The 14,502-nt window shown below is 41.6% G+C and overlaps 1 protein-coding gene and 2 long non-coding RNA genes across 3 annotated transcripts in view; 1 reads left to right on the top strand and 2 right to left on the bottom strand.

Annotated features, from left to right (window-relative positions):
* Positions 1-14,502, bottom strand: part of RIC3 (RIC3 acetylcholine receptor chaperone) — a 513,554-nt gene that overhangs the window by 398,779 nt on the left and 100,273 nt on the right. The window lies entirely within an intron of this gene.
* The window catches only part of LOC310666311, a 446,582-nt gene that overhangs the window by 110,140 nt on the left and 321,940 nt on the right, over positions 1-14,502 (bottom strand). The gene's annotated exons all lie outside the window — the stretch shown is intronic.
* LOC310678339 lies at positions 3,926-6,187 on the top strand. The gene is made up of 3 exons (XR_014511738.1): positions 3,926-4,067; positions 5,615-5,739; positions 5,914-6,187. It is a non-coding gene; the product is annotated as an uncharacterized lncRNA (long non-coding RNA).

Raw genomic sequence — 14,502 nt, forward strand, 5'->3', positions numbered from 1 at the left:
TTCCTGTTTATATGGAAATCTGTCTGTCTAGAAATCAGCTTTGGCCTTTTAACTGACTTTTCCTTGAACATCTACCTTTAGAAGTCTATTCTAAAATGGTCACCTAGAACTAAACTCTTGAACTCTTAAGGGTGAAGCTAAATATCTTAAGCATGCTGTCAAAATTAGGTTAGAAATTCTTGCATTTCACTCTTCTATGGCTGGCCACACTGAAAACAGAATTAGTTTTAATTGTTTTATTGAATTGCATAGTTTTTAATTTTTAATTTGCATTGCAAACCACCAGAGAGATAAAGAATATTATGAGAGCGGTATATAAATGTGAGGTAGCAAGGGGAGGTGGTGGTGGCGGCTGCACAAAGCTGCTTCTGCTCACTCTTTTCCTGTGTAGCAGAAAGATGCACCCCTTTTGAGAAAGAGCACTCCTGGCTGCCGCACACCTATGAAAGAGCTCAGCCACTGGCTGGAGTGAGTGGTAACAGTGCTGAAAAGGGCCATCTCTGCTCTCTTGTCTGTGCTCTCTCTATCTGGATGCCTTAGTGGTTGATATTAGGTCTGCTGTAGCGGGAGGAGGATGTTGGCAAAAAATCCTACAAAGCCTGGGTTTGGTCCTGGCGTGCAGCAGTTACAGAAGTGCTGTCTTTGAAAATAAAAGGACAGCAGCACCGCTGGTTGGTGAATGAGGCATGGGTATAATTCCACACATAAAAAGAGTAACACATATCCTTTCAAAATCCATGGTTGGGCAACGTTTCTGTTGGGGATGGGAACAACCAGAATGTCACAAATGAACATATTTAGCATAGCTTGTAGCATGGCATGGCCCTTAATGTTCATATATATGTATTTTGGATAAGACCAGACCCGGGGGGGGGGGGGGGATTTTTTGCCCTCCAGGTATTTCTGAACTACAGCTCCCATCAGCCCTAGCAAGTATGGGGTGTGGTCAGGAATGATGGGAGTTGTGGTTTAGCAACATTGCCAAATATTCCCAAACTGGGATAAGACAACACATATTAAACTTTGAGATACTGTACCAATGAGGAGTAAAACTGAAGAACAGCAAGTCACAGGGCCCCCCTCTGGACACATTTTCTTATTGTGCATTCAATTCATCAAAACTATTTCTTACCTGAAATTAGATTTTGTTGGCTTTTCCATACCCACACTAACTATGGACATATACTATGCCAGAGCAGGGTTGTGTGAAAATGAACTCAGGTCAGGATGACACTCAGGTAAGTAACCCGACTTACTCTGAGGTAAGTAGGGTTAGGACTGCAGCCTAGGTCTGGATCCCACCCTTTCTTCCCAGCCATGAAGACTTGTCCTATATATTCAGCTTGAACCTGTTCTGTGAGGTAGGGCCATGACTATGCAAATGTCCTGCTTAGCAAGAATAGTCCCAATTTGCATGTAGTTTCCAGAACCAGACTTAAGAATCGTGTGCCAACTCATAATTAGGATCTTCACATTTTTAAAAAAATCATTCTCTTGTGTCTGCATTTCTATGGCAGATCTACAGAAAAGCTGTAGGCGTATAACTCATTTCCATCCAACCCACTGCTCTTCCCCATGAAATAAATCTGCAGTGCTTATTTTCTGAGAAAGTATAGGAACCTCCACCTCCTTCTGTTATATATGTCAGTGTATCTCCAGCCGCATTCACACATTACTCTCAGTTGTAGGAGAAGTGAGATGCTACCGCTGCCCCTGAGGTCCATGCACTGAATTCAGGCATCTGAAGAGGAACCCCTTTGTGCGAAGAGTTGCTCAGGCAAGGGAGCTCCTCTTCTGATGTCCATGCCCGACATGCAGATGCCAGGGTGAGGCCAGCAGAGCTCCTTCTCCAGTGTATGTTCTTTACCTGTGTGGGCTCTAGAGAAGGCTTTTGTGTCTTGTGAATGTCTCTGGGCAAGTCTCACTCTCCTCTCTCACTGGCTCTCTCAGCTATGTTCTAGGCCAGCATACACTAACCTGCGCACTCCAAATGTTGTTGGACTCCAGCTCCGATTGGCCACAGTCAGCATGGCCAATACTTGGGGGATGATGGGAGTTGTAGTCCAGCAGCATCTGGAGGGCCAAAGGTTAGCCATTCCCATTCTAGGCTGTGTTACAATGTCAGCCCATCACCTGGAGATAAACCTTCTAGGTGCTGGCGTGCATCAGTGTGTATGCACCCTGAGCCGGTGTATAAACAACAAGAGGATAAACTTCGCTCACAAAGCAGCTGCGATTAAGTTGCATTTTATGTTGTTCAGCATAGTTTTTGCTTCCTGGTATAATACATGGTGGCAGGATACACAATTCACTCAGCTGTGTGGCCTGTCCTGCCTCTGCAGCGATAGAATCTGTTCTCTGGCCTAGTGGCACTAGGCTGTTGGCCCGGGGAAGCCCAGCCGATAACAACAGCCTGCTGTGGCCCATAGCATCCCTTCAAGCCAAGCTCTGGAGTACCAGGTTCCTGTTCCATGGACGGCCTTAAGGCCACGTGGCTTCCAGCCCAGTCTAATTAATGCCCAGCCTGTATGTTATATCTTTACTGCCCCTTTGGCAGTTTTGTTTGCTTGGTTACTACTGAATAAAAAAGGGACCCACCCGTGGATTTGTGGGTCATTTGGGCGCAGAAAGAAAGAAAATAGTCTGCTCCAATTAATTAAACAAATGGATAAAAACTGTCCCTGCTTAAATTGTACTTTGCATATCCATAATCTCTGCACTACATTTTATGTATACTTTACCCTTGGGTAAAAAATTGTGAGGATATAAATGCTTTCTCACATAATCTTGCTAAAGCACATTCCTGCCTATAAATATTCATACTACTGCCAAAACATTTACAAGGTTTCCCCAAAGGTGAAATATGTGTAATGTACTTTGCCTTCTGGGTATAAATATTATCCAATACATTTTGGTTAATATGAATACACTAATTATTCTTGTAACCCTTTTTAAAAGGGTCATCCTCATGATGTGAATTTTTTTAAAAATGTAATTACAGTAATTGGATACTTAATCTAATTAAAATTGGCTTTATCTTTAATGGGAATTTTTCTAAAGACACAGAATGACAATTGACTTTTTGATAATCACTGTTTTTCTTTCTGCTGGAGAATGCATTTAAGGATACTAGAAACCACAGCCTTCACACCATCTGCCAGCTACCTTTGGAGCCAAACTTTGGTTTTCTCCATTGCAGGCAAAACATTCCTGCTAATTATGAGATAGGAGTATGCTCACATTTTATGATGCTATTGATTTTCATCGAGACACAGCTATGCTTGATTAAAAGGGCCCAGGAAGGGCTGACTAGAACATACAGATTTTGTCTATGTGCAATCTCAACTGGGGGGGGGGGGCATTAACATGTAGCTAAGCTTATTTATTCACTAAAACATTTATATCCCACCCTCTATCAAAGATTTTAGGAGGGGAGAACCAATACAGTGGTACCTCAGGTTAAGTACTTAATTCGTTCCGGAGGTCTGTACTTAACCTGAAACTGTTCTTAACCTGAAGCACCACTTTAGCTGATGGGGCCTCCCGCTGCCACCACGCCGCTGGAGCATGATTTCTGTTCTCATCCTGAAGCAAAGTACTTAACACGAGGTAATATTTCTGGGTTAGCGGAGTCTGTAACCTGAAGTGTATGTAACCTGAAGCGTATGTAACCTGAGGTACCACTGTAATTAAAACACACATAAAAAGTTCCCCTATCTACAGGTCAGAAGTGGATAAACAATAAAACAATAAATAATCTTAAAACACAAGTTATGGTTATTACAAATTAAGAGTGAGCTGAATGATGACCAAAAGCTTGAGTAAATAACCAGATTTTAAACTGTCACTGAAATGAAAACAAAGTTCACGTCAGGCAGAATTCATAGAGGAGAGCATTCCACCTGCAGAGCTCTGCCATGGAAAGGGTGCTGTCTTGTGTCATCACATTAAATGTAATGCCCAGGGATGGGACTCTAAGGATATTATTGCTTGCGTGCTGTACACAAGTTACATGTTGACTTAATGTAAAAGATGGGACTTGAAATAGCTGATCTCTGGTAGGAATGGTAAAGGGTTTTCTTTTACTCCGCCATTTGGTGTGATGTGCCCTTTTGGATCCTGTCGAATCGGAGCAGAATGTAGCCCTGTGATTTAGGTCTCAGGCCTACCTGCCTTTCTGAGCACTGGTTCCATTTTCTTACTTATATGGTTGGCTGAGGGATGCTTCTTATTTTTTCATCTGTGAATGGTGTTTAGCTGCATGGAGCAGCTTTAAAGCATGGCACCTCTGCACTCTCCCCGCTTGTGAAACCCAACAACTGGTATACAAAGTCCCCCAACAGTTAAAGGAAAACATAGCCATCATGGTAGCAATAGATAGTAAAAGATAGGCATTATTGACAGCCTTAGCCTCCATGAATAATCCTCTTTCAAAGTCATCCAAGATGATGGCCATTGAAAAACGGTTCTCATTTCGGTCTGTATTCCTTTGCTCCCATAAGCATAAGAACAGTGATCAAAAAACCAGAACCACAGCAAAAGATATTGACATTGTTATTAAAAATTACTGACGAATTGAGAAAAAAATTCTTTAAAATAGTAAAAGCACAATAGAAAATAAACAGAAAATTACATAACGCGATCACAATATAATAGATGAAACAATTACAATGGTGATACTGCAAACTCTAAATAGAAGAAATATAAAACTACATTAGCTGCTTATGGTGTACCAAGAAATTATAAATGAAAAATGAAAGTATAAGAAAACAATTGTCCTAACAGACTCCTGGCTGCCCTGCTAACTTAAAAGCTAAAGCAGAAGAAAGTTTCACAACATTATAAGCCTTTCTAAATCAATATGGGGAAAGTTATTTATTTATTTATTTATTTATTAACTTTATATACCGTCCTATACCCAGAGGTCTAAGGGCGGTTCACAGAATAAAATAAAAATATAAACCACAAAATACCCAATCAAAAAGCCAACAATAACCCAAAGTTACTTAAGATTTTAAAGGAAGTAAATTATACTTTGATCTGGTATATTGATCTAGTACTGTATTGAGATAAACTTTAGTAGCTTTTGTGCATAATGAGTACATAAGTGATTTTAAATAAGGAAAATATTAATCAGAAGTCCATGTCTACAAGATGTCTTGTGGTGTGGTCTACTGTTTTCCACTGGAAGATTCGTTAGCAGAAGTAACCCATGAGGATTAGGAAAAATCAAAAACAGGATGAAAAGTAAGAACAAAATAAACCCTAAGAAGAAACTAGCCTTTATGTGTCCTGTGCTGGAAATAATACTTTCCTCTTAGCAAACAGACAAGCTTCTCAAATGCATAAAGGACAGATCTGTTTACTATCGCTCAACAGTACTAGGCCAACACTTCAGGCATAGGCAAACTCGGCCCTCCAGATGTTTTGGGACTACAACTCCTATCATCCCTGACCACTGGTCCTGTTAGCTAGGGATGATGGGAGTTGTAGTCCCAAAACATCTGGAGGGCCAAGTTTGCCTATACCTGCAGCACGCCTTCAGGACAGGTGCTGTTGCCATTGGCTGCCCTTGATAAAACACCCCCCCCCCCCATTCCAGTCTGCCTTACAGAATAAAGTTCAGCTAGCAGCAGCATCTTACAGAATGGAAAGGAACCTCCTTCTTTCTAAATGATGTAACTGAAAGCTGAGGCAGAGGAAGAGAAAATGAAAAATATCTCCACCTGTCTTACATTGGTAAGGTAAAAATAACGAGCTGGAAGTATTTCATTATACTTAACAGAAAAAGCTTCTAAGCAAACAGGTGAAATTTATCTATGGTATTTATTTATATGGCCTCCATGATTACTGCCATAACATTTTATTCTCACAGCTATATGAAGTAGGGGGTTTATCTCTTCTGTTTTCTAGAGCAAGAGGCAAGGTACAGAGCAACAAAGTGTGTTCAGGAAGGATATGGGAAGATCAGCAAAATGAGGGATGTAATGTCAAAGAAGACAAGTCAGACAATAACCAGGGCTTACATACATACATACCACTAAAGGAAATTTAAGGATTGTATGCTTCATGAGTAACTAAGTTGTTTCATCCAAGTAAGTCTATAATTTTCTGGAGATCATGTTTTTTGATAACATTGGCACATTCCTGTTCTGAAACCAGAATCAGGCCTCTGTTATTCTATTCTTCTGTTTCTGCTGTCATCAGCCTGTTGTTTTGTCTTTGGGATACTTCTTAATGAGTAGCGTTCCTGATGAAATTAATACACACACTGTCAGTGAGAGAGATACATGCTCATTCTTCATTGCCTTCAGGCAGATTTGCCAGAACATAGTCAGATATAACCTGTATCTCTGTCCTGCCCCACACCGACTTTGCACACACTGCTTACTTTTAATATATGCATGGGAAGTGCTATATTGTTCTTACCATTTAAAAATATTTTCCAGTCACATTGTATGAATCTGGCCTCCATAATTACAGCGGAACCTCGGTTTCTGAGCATCTCGGAAGTTGAACGTTTCAGAACCCAAACTCCGACAACCCAGAATTGCTTCCGTTTTCGAACGCACCTTGGAAGTCGAACGGCTTCTGCTGCGTGTTTTCCAATTTTGCTCAATGGAAATTGCAGAAGGCCATTTGCGCCTCAGTCGTCAAACGTTTCAGAAGTCGAATGGTATTCCGGGACCTATTACGTTCAACAAGCGAGGTGCCACTGTGATGTTTGGTCAGAATTTTGTCGTGAGAATATTGATACAAATTAACATGGCACGCGGTGCTTGGTATGCACCAGTCCATATATCTCCTTTGGTGTATGGAAGGCGGTTTATCTATACAGATGCATCTCATCTGTAACTAAGTGAGATACACTGGTGATGCAATTATATAATAATAACAGCAGCAACCAATAACAGTAGTTCTACATAAGCTATTTTTCTGCTTGATGAAGATTTTGTATATGTTAGTATAAGTTAGTCAACTATGATCTTCGCTGGTCCTCAGGTTCCTGCTTCAAATGTATCCAAATTCCAAATATTTTCCTTCCATTGTTTCAGTAGTCCAACAACAACAAAAAAAAACTTTTTTAAGGGAATGTCCATCCTTGAATAACTGGAAGATTCATAGAAGCAAGGCTTTTGGCTCCCAGAAGGTGGCAGCATCCTTCTAGAAAAACAAGCAGTAATGCTCATTCTTACGATTTCTGTTCTACAGTTATTTGCCAGTGGGTCACTGATAGGTTCAAGATCCTAATTTATTTATTCATTAATATTTTTAAAAAGTAAAGGCACAGATGATCAGATAATCGTACTTAGGTGATGGTCAAAAGTAATAATGATAGGACTCATTACAACTTTGAAATGTGCTTGCCTTTTCAGTGGTTTACGTGATGCTTTCATTTATCCAGATGGAAGTTGAGGAACCTTCTTGATCATTCTTTATTCGATTTCTGTCACATACAGCAATCACAAGCATTAACGTTAACTAAACACCTTCTTGGGTTGGGTATTGAATCGCTTTTGCCACGCCTCTCATGCTTTCCCTGCATTTTCCTGCCCTGTGTCACGACAGAACTATTTACGGTAACCATTAAATAGGAATCTACATTCAACCCCCCATCTGGAAGAATGGACTAGCACTTCTGGCACTGCGTGTGAAACTCGATGAAAGTCAGCCAAATGTCCTGAAAACGTAATAAGGAATGTGGCACTTTACCAGGAGCAGCAATATGCTAAATACGTTGCTAAGTAGACTGCAACATGCTGATGAGGTTGTCTGAGATATTCCATTTGCTTTCAAGAACTGTACAAGCTTAAATCTCTAATGTTTAAGTTGAGCCTGATTTCTGATTAATATGTCACAAAGCTTTTCCACGATTTTGCATACACTGACAGGCAACGTAGCGAAAAAGTAACTGATCAGTGAAATGCAGAGAGGGAGGGGGGGGATCTAGTCTGCTTGGCCCCACCCATTTCTTAGTCTTTATTGCCTTTTCGTTGATGCCACCCATCTGATTCATGCTAACAAAAATAGGGCCGCACTCCCTTCTTTAGGTAAAAGGCTGCTGGAAAGAGTTATTCTGTAGTCCTCATCACCTGGTCACACATAACTTCATCCCATTTCATTAAAGCCTTCTTATGATGAGCTACAAGTTAACAAAGATTTTATCTCTCCATTGACTCAAAAAACCACTCAGCTAGATTTTAGTGAGCCACAAATGTGCCTTTTACAGTAAGTGAAATGTTATGGGGAGATGGGATAAAAGAAAAAAGTCTGAAGGAGCCTAAGCTGTTATCACTCCTGGCTGTTTGTCATGCTTCTGTCGCAGCAAAGTTGGGAAGTGTGTGAATGCGGTCAGTGGTTTCTGACGGAAAAGAAGCACTGCTACACTGAGGGGTCCTAATTTTACTTTTAGAGAGACGGATGATCCAATAATGTTACTTCAGTGATTGTCAAAAGCAATAACGACAGCACTTATCATAGCTCCCAAGTGTGGCTACTTCTCCACTGACACAACACCTGATGATCCATAACTGTGTTACCATCACCCCAACCCTGGCTGCAGAAAGTAGAGCAAGATACAAGGCAGAGTGATCTATCTATCTATCTATCTATCATCTATCTATCTATCTATCTATCTATCATCTATCTGGGTTGGACAAAAGCCTTGTGCACGTCAGAAGCCTCGTGCACGTCCATTCCACTTAATACCTGTAAGGTGGTATGGTGTGAAATGGCATATCCAATATTGCTGCTTCCACCAAAAGGATAGTGTGTTGTCCATTATTCTTCTTAGCCATAAAATACTAACGAGTGTCAATTCCTGCTTTTGCTAATGCTATTCATGTCACTTAAGTGACAGCAGCCATGAAATTAAGAGACGCCTGCTTCTTGGGAGGAAAGCAATGGCAAATCTAGATAGCATTCTAAAAAGTAGAGACATCACCTTGCCAACAAAAGTCCGTATAGTAAAAGCTATGGTTTTCCCAGTAGTGATGTATGGAAGTGAGAGCTGGACCATAAAGAAGGCAGATCGCAGAAGAATTGACGCTTTTGAATTATGGTGCTGGAGGAGACTCTTGAGAGTCCCATGGACTTCAAGAAGATCAAACGCATCCATTCTTAAGGAAATCAGCCCTGAGTGCTCACTGGAAGGACAGATCCTGAAGCTGAGGCTCCAATACTTTGGCCACCTCATGAGAAGAGAAGACTCACTGGAAAAGACCCTGATGTTGGGAAAGATGGAGGGCACAAGGAGAAGGGGACGACAGAGGACGAGATGGTTAGACAGTGTTCTCGAAGCTACAAACATGAATCTGACCAAACTGCGGGTGGCAGTGGAAGACACAAGTGCCTGGCGTGCTCTGGTCCATGGGGTCACGAAGAGTCGGACACGACTGAACGACTAAACAACAACAAATAGTGCAGAACCGTGTTTGTGTCTAAAAAGATCTCTGAATTCCAGAGCTGTTTCTTGCCATCTACAACCCTTCTCCCTGAGATTGTACAGTTTGATGTTGTCCTGTTCCAGGCAGCCTGACAGACCATGGGGCAAGGACTAACTGGAATAAGAGCTGTCCAGCAGAAAGTGACAGTTACCAGGTAACAGGTGGTAAGAGATGGTCAGCACCTCGGAAAGCTCCCAGGCAAGACAGATGTTACTCTCACAATAAGGTTTCTGTATTTCTGCCATTAGCTCAGGCATTAAATCTTCTTCCAAGATGAAGCACACATGGTTATTCCTCTGGTTTGCCTTCAGGCAGCCTTGGTAAAGTTGAGAACCATGGGATTCCCATTGACCCACACAAGGTATCCAAGGTCTGGGACACAATGAAGCAGAATGCATGGGATTTCACAGCCAAGGCTTAATGTGGAAACTGCCGCATACCTCAACTTCTCAGCCTATGTACTTGTGTGTTTGTGTAGGATTCAATATCTAAGCTGCAAAGTCGTTTTTCCAACATGGGAATTAATCTCTGTAAGAAGTGACATGACTTTTAAGATTGTCCCTCAGGTTGTTTTGAGACATCACTTCCAGTAGTGATGGTTGTGAGAAAGCAGCCCTCCCAACTGAAGTGATCTTCCCTGATCTTCCTGCCAGGGAGCATCTGCACCACCATTGGTCTTTCATTCTGGCAATAACCCTTCCCAGATGTTGATCCTGCAAAGTTCATGTGGACTGACAGCATCACTCCCCGTTGCCCCCCCCCCCCGGTGGGTATTCAGCTCTCTGATTCAGAGAGTGTAAAATCTGGAAAGCACCCTTAATCATGTTGCAAATCTGAACTCCATGGAAGACATGTCACAGACTTCTTAATTGAAGAGAGAAGTAACTAGACAAAAATAACTGGTAATGCTGTTTACCATTGGTCTTGCAGGTTTCAGTTTGTGTGGTAACAGTGTTCCGTATGCAGAAAACAGGAGCAGCCAGCTAATTAATCAATTCATCAATCTTTTGCACTTAAACATAAGAGAGGGCTGTGCAAGCAATTGAACAAACAAACAAATGAGCAAACAGAAAAGAATTACAATTTAAGATCAAAAAGTCCTGGATCACAAGCTGAGGCTTTTTTTCTTTTTATCCAAAGCTTAGAAACCTTGGGTTTTATCTCAGCATATTCAGACAGCATATAGAAGGGTAGCTGTGGTACTCTGCTATAACAGAGAGTTTTGTGGCACCTTAAACTCTGGCAGAAACATTATGGGTCATGCCATAATAAATTTGTTAATCTTTAAGAAGGCCCAAGAGCCTAACAAATGTATTATGGTTAATGCTAATAATAAATTTGCTAGTCTTTAAGGTGTCACAAGACCCTTGGTTGTTCATGCAGCAGGACACAGTGACAAGTCTTGATTTTGTGCCTTGTGTGCCCATACTGTATACAGTCTTTGAATTTACACCTTCGTTTTCCTATGTACACATGAAAACTGTAATGTATGGAGTAGCTTTTAAAATTCGATCATCCCTTCATCTGCTAATGCAGAGCTGTGGTGAACTAGCTGTACTGTTAAGCAAGTAGAAGCTTCATTATACTAAACTAAAATGATTACATAAAGCAGGGTACAAATTATGAGTGAAGTTTCTAGAATTATAGAGTTGAAGGGAGATAGGGGGCTTGTAAGTCATACTGCCCAGTCCTTGACCCCAGATCCATGCAAAGAATCTGAAGCTGTGGATTCTGCGTCACTCATGCGCAATCAATGCATCTGATCTCAGCAAGTCACACAATGTCCATGTTCATCCTGCAATACCCAAATGATCACATGGGATGGTACAGCCCCTACAAAAGATGGAGAGCAGTGTTTACCTCCATCATTGGGATTTAAAAGTGCTTAATTTTGCCTGGATTGCACCTTTGGAAGTAAAGCCACAAGGCAGATTTGTCCACAGCAATGTCCATTGGTTCCCGGTTCCCTGCTTATCCATCTTATGAGATCACCTTTAAATAAAGTTTCATGGCTGACACATTTAGATGGGTGACATTATTCAGACGAAACATTTTTATGTATGTATTTCCACTGGAATAAATCCCAAAGCAATCCTCTATAGATGATGCACATCAATGCAATAGAAACTGAGTAAGAGAATAGAAAATGTCCAGCTCCTTCTATAAAGCCTCTGAAATGTTTTGAATTACATGATGGGCTTGTTTGCTTGAGTTGAAATAGCAAATGATTGATAAAACCAATGAACATCTGCAACATCAAGATGCACGAATTAACAGCCTTTTTTAAAAGCACATGAGCCTAATGTAAAACGAAGAATGGCGACGAAATGTGCATGCTACATCATTTATTGTTACTGGGAAATGTTATGTATGTGTTCTATGTGCCCATTTTTCATCAATATATAATTTTTATGGCTTGGAATGTAATAGTTATGTTTTCTGCAATATTTGGTAAATGCTATGTATAAATTGCAAATCTGTATGATTTGTTAGAAAACGATCCCCTTTAGAGAATAAAATTTAAGCCTGTCATAGACTTAACTAACAGTTGCTGTGCCCCACTCCTGCTGGCTCTCCCATGAGGATATTGTCTATATCGTTGATGGAGTGCTAAAATTTCCCATTAACTTCTAAAGCAGCTCAGATTATGACATGAAGCTTACAGGCTTTTCCAGCTGCAATTCTATTCCTGAAATCCTTTAGACCCCTGCCCTCCAACAGCAAAAGTAACATTGCTTCTGCCTCAAGTAGTTATTTGGGTGAGGGGGCAGGTGTTGCCCCAAATGCCACTGGAAAAGGGTTTGTAGGGTGGGGTGGGGGTTTCTGTAGTAGAGAGGCTTTGAGTTGTGCCAGCCATTTTAAACTTACACGGTAACATAACTGGAGGTTGGAGACATGGTCTTAACAGTATGCCGCACAGTGACCCACAGTCCTCAGATTTCCTCACCAGTGGTCACCAACCCAGCTATTATCACAAGGGAGCAACCTGCTATGTTTCCTTCTACATCATGCATTGGAAATCCCAGGTGCAGGGACCAAATGTCTCCCCACCAGCCCTTTCTATTGGGCCCTCATGACTCCCCACAGACCACACATCCTTTCCCCAGGCCAAGTCCACTCTGCCCCCTCTTTGAGTACTCTCACCTGGCTGCAATGTACCCCTGAACTATGAAAATGCCTCTTGCTTCCCTGAAGAGTGGCATCCATTGCTTCAGCTACTTTTGCTTCTTGACCTGCCCATCAGTGCCCTATATGCCCCCCATAGGGTTGCCCAAGAGGGAATGCAGCCTATGGACAGAAAAGCAAACAAGCAAATATGCACACACAACCATCTCCAGCAGTGAAACGGCATAAAATTAGTACAGAATCTGTCTGAAAGCAGCACAGTTCACATAAGAGGCTGTTGGCTCAGTCCAGTGGCCCATCCAGTCCAGCAGCTTCCTGCTGTCACAATGGCTAATCACATGCTCTTGAGAAGGCTACAACCAAGACCTGAGCACAACAGCACTACCGTCCCTTCCATGATTCCCAGCAACTGGTATTGCCAAGAACTAAGACCAAACTAGAAGTGTTAACTTACTTCTCCCTTGATTTGTTGCTTCTAGATTACCAGAGACAAAAGGTGACCTCTTTGACTCAGAAAGGATGCTAAAAGATGGGCACAATCACGTGTCACAGGAAGTTCCATGAACAACAACTAGAATTTGTGCAGTTGCAGCTCTTGGTATTGTCTACCATGGTTTGGATCGCACAATTTGCGTAACACATTTTAATCCACCACAGCAAAATTCTATTTTGGAAAGAAAGGAGGAATCTCATTTTGTTTCCCTGTATACCCACAGACCCTCCAAGTGTCCCTATTCTCCAGGGACATTACTGATTTAGAGAAGCTGTCCTGGTTTCTGATTTGATCCTGGAATCAGTGGCGTAGCGTGGGTTGTCAGCACCCGGGGCAAGGCAAGTAATTTGCGCCCCCTAACCCGTGGATTTGCGCCCCCTAACCCGTGGATTTGCGCCCCCTAACCCTAACCCCCAGATGTTGCGCCCGGTGCGGCCGGCCCCCCCTGCACCCCCCACGCTACGCCACTGCCTGGAATGTCCCACGTTTCCTTAGGATGTCCCTATTTTCACTGGAGAAATGTTGGACTGTATGGAGTTATCTGACCCCCGAGCCATCTGAAGGCAATCCTGTGTAAGAAAGGTTTATAAAATGTTTAATGTTTTTTATAAATGTTGGCTGCTGCCCAGAGTGGCTGGGGCAACCCGGTTAGATGTGTGTGGTATAAATAGTAGAATTATCATTATAGAATGGGACGTCCCTATTTTCATCAGAGAAATGTTGGAGGTTATGCACCCAAATACTGTAAAACTAAACTTTCAATGACTATTTTACTTTTTGAGTAAAGTTTTAAAATTAAAAATCCACACGCACCACCATTTTAATTATATTGCTTTTGCAGCGAGTAACTGTCATGAAGGCATTGTTTGTAAAATTTCAATCTCTCCCCCACTGCTGCACACTCCACACTTTCTATTTTCACGACATGATTTATTGTTAAGCAACACATTCTCCACCGTAGAAAAAGAAGAGGGAGGAAGGGGAAAAAATAAACACCCAAACTCCAGTGACTGTATTCAAAAAATGTAATGCTTCTTATCACAAATAATTTAAAAAATGCAAGCACCCCAATTTGCAGCTAGGAGGCCCACTTGAGGGATCAGTTAAAATTTACTCCTTTATGCACATGCCAACTCTGACTTCAAAAAGACTTTATTCCCAAGGATAAACAACCCAATATTTGTGTAATATAATTAAGTGAAGGCATCTTTTAAATGTCATACCAGCTTGTGCCATGCTTTAAATTGTTATGCATCAACAGAATTTAACGAGATGGCCAAGGATCCTGCTTCCTGCGTGAATGTGATAAGCCACAAATACTGTATAGCTCTTTAATAGATTGCCAAAATAAAGCATTTTGTATGCAAATTATTCATGGAGTAGCAGAGCTAATACAGTGCCAAAATTACGCCCACTGGTCCCCTGCAATTAGCAGTT

This window comes from Podarcis tiliguerta (genome assembly GCF_965153285.1).
Source record: "Podarcis tiliguerta genome assembly, chromosome: 1".
In the NCBI taxonomy this organism is placed as follows: Eukaryota; Metazoa; Chordata; class Lepidosauria; order Squamata; family Lacertidae; genus Podarcis; species Podarcis tiliguerta.